This window comes from Humulus lupulus, chromosome 6 (genome assembly GCF_963169125.1).
Source record: "Humulus lupulus chromosome 6, drHumLupu1.1, whole genome shotgun sequence".
Lineage (NCBI taxonomy): Eukaryota > Viridiplantae > Streptophyta > Magnoliopsida > Rosales > Cannabaceae > Humulus > Humulus lupulus.
Genome location: NC_084798.1, coordinates 137,248,688 through 137,251,063, shown reverse-complemented (window position 1 = coordinate 137,251,063; position 2,376 = coordinate 137,248,688). Strand labels below are relative to the sequence as shown.

The window sequence follows — 2,376 nt, the reverse complement described above, 5'->3', positions numbered from 1 at the left end:
ATCCTCTATAATGCCTCTAGGAATTTTTACAGAACAATCGGCTAATTGAAGAGTTATAGAGGTAGGTTTTAGCTCACCAAGACCAAGTTGCTTATAAACAGAATAAGGCAATAAATTTACACTAGCACCCAAATCAAGTAAAGCTTTGTTAATAAAATGATCACCAATAATGCATGAAATTGTGGGACACCCAGGATCTTTATATTTAACAAGACTCTTATATTGAATAATGGAACTAGCTTGTTCAGTTAAAAACGCCTTTTTAGGAACATTAGTGTTTCTTTTAACAGTACAAAGATCCTTTAAAAATTTAGAGTAGGCAGGAATTTGTTTAATGGCATCTAAGAAAGGGATATTGATACTAACTTGTTTAAAAACTTCTAAGATGTCATTATATTGGCTGCCTTTTTTAATTGGAAGTAATCTTTGTGGGAATGGGGCTTTTGGAATGAAAGGATGGATTGGAGTTTCTTTGTTTGATGAGTCATTGAGATTAGAACTAGGAGGCTGACTCTTTTCTTTTTCTTTTTCATTTTCAACCTCGGGTATGTAATCGGGTTTGACAATTTTCTTTCCAGACCTAAGAGTTGAAATTGATTTGACTTCTCCATTATGACTAGACTTTCCTATCTCATATTGACCTTTTGGATTAGGGATAGGTTGACTAGGGAATGTTCCTTTTTCTCTATCAGCTAAAGCAGTGGCGAGTTGTCCTACTTGTGTCTCGAGTTTGGTAATAGATTGAGATTGATTTTGTAGGATTTGTTGGGTAGATTGCATAAATTGTTGTAAAGTATCTTCTAAGGAAGGTTTTCTTTGTTGCGGATATGGTTGATTTTGTGGGGCATGAGCTTGGTTTTGTGTGTTGTATTGGTGCCCTTGATTCATTTGGGGTTGGTTTTGTCTCCATGAAAAGTTCGGATGGTTTCTCCAATTTGGATTGTAGGTGGACGAAAATGGGCTATCATTTGGTTTCCCATAAGTATGAAGTGCATTGGCCTCCTCAGAAAAGGCTTCTTGGTAGGAAGGGCATGATTGGGCATTATGGCAAGGACTAGAACATATAGAACAAACATCTTTTCTAGGTTGAATTGGAGAGTTTATAGTTTGGCTTATGGCTAAAGCTTCTACTTTTCTCGCTAATTTATCTAAGGATGTTCTTAAGTCTAATTCTTCTTTTACTTCATACCTTCCTCCTCTTTTTGGTGAATTAGTTGACCTAGACCTAGGATCAAAATAATTCCATTGTTGTGAATTGACAGATAAATCTTCAAGGGCGTCCCACGCCTCTTGTCCTTGAAATTTTAAAAATTTTCCAGTATGCATAGATTGAATCATTTGACGATTAGAGGGAGTCAAACCATCATAAAAATATTTTACAAGTCTCCATTTTTCAAAACCATGATGAGGACATTTTAATAATAAATCTTTAAATCTTTCCCAACATTCATAAAACTCTTCATTATCTTTTTGAAAAAACTCGGAGATTTCTCTCCTTAGACTATCAGTTTTAGACATAGGAAAAAATTTCAGTAAGAATTTATTATAAAGTTGATCCCATGTAGTTATAGACCCCGTGGGAAGGGAATTTAACCAGGCTTTTGATTTGTCTTTTAATGAAAAAGGGAACAATCTTAGTTTGACCGACTCATCAGAAAAATTTTGAAATTTAAATGTTGAGCAAATTTCTAAGAAATCTTTGACATGCATGTAAGGATCCTCTCTATCTAACCCATAAAAAGATGGCAATAATTGAATGATTGCGGGTTTAAGCTCAAAATGAGTAGCAGAAGTAGTAGGTAAAACAATGCATGAAGGAGCATTAGATGAAATAGGTGCAAAATATTCAAGCAAAGTTTTTTCAGGCACAACATTTTCATCAACAATATTAGCAATAGGTTCCATGATGCTCAAATTTTTACTAACACTTTCAATTTCAAACAAAGATAAACGTCTTTTTACTAATCGTTTTTTAGAGTTACGTTCCCAATGATGCATACAATTTTTCACAAACAAGGCAACAAGGATAATCTCAAACAAACAATTTTCTGATGTGGAAGATCAGTTAAAACCGCAACCACAGAGCATACTTAGAATTTTTAGAGATTTCACAACAATATAATTCTTATGGTTTACTTGTCCCCAGGCCTATTTGATTCCACTTACTCGCGCACTACTAACAACTCCCCGAGGTTAATTAGTAGAGGCGGATGGGAATTTTGGTCAAATTTCCTTTAAGCAAGAATTGCTTATGGTGAAAGGACAAGATTTAGGTTTTTTTTTTTTTTTTTTTTTCAAGTATTTTTCACAATATTACGCTAAAATATTAAAGAAGACAAAGAAAAATAAGGCAAAAATTAAATAAGACTAAAATTT

General features: G+C 33.8%; 1 non-coding gene across 1 annotated transcript; it reads left to right on the top strand.

Annotated features, from left to right (window-relative positions):
- Positions 1-1,396: 1,396 nt before the first annotated feature.
- On the top strand, positions 1,397-1,503 carry LOC133787298 (small nucleolar RNA R71). Its single transcript, XR_009872327.1, has one exon. It is a non-coding gene; the product is annotated as a small nucleolar RNA R71 (small nucleolar RNA).
- The last annotated feature ends 873 nt before the right edge of the window (positions 1,504-2,376 follow it).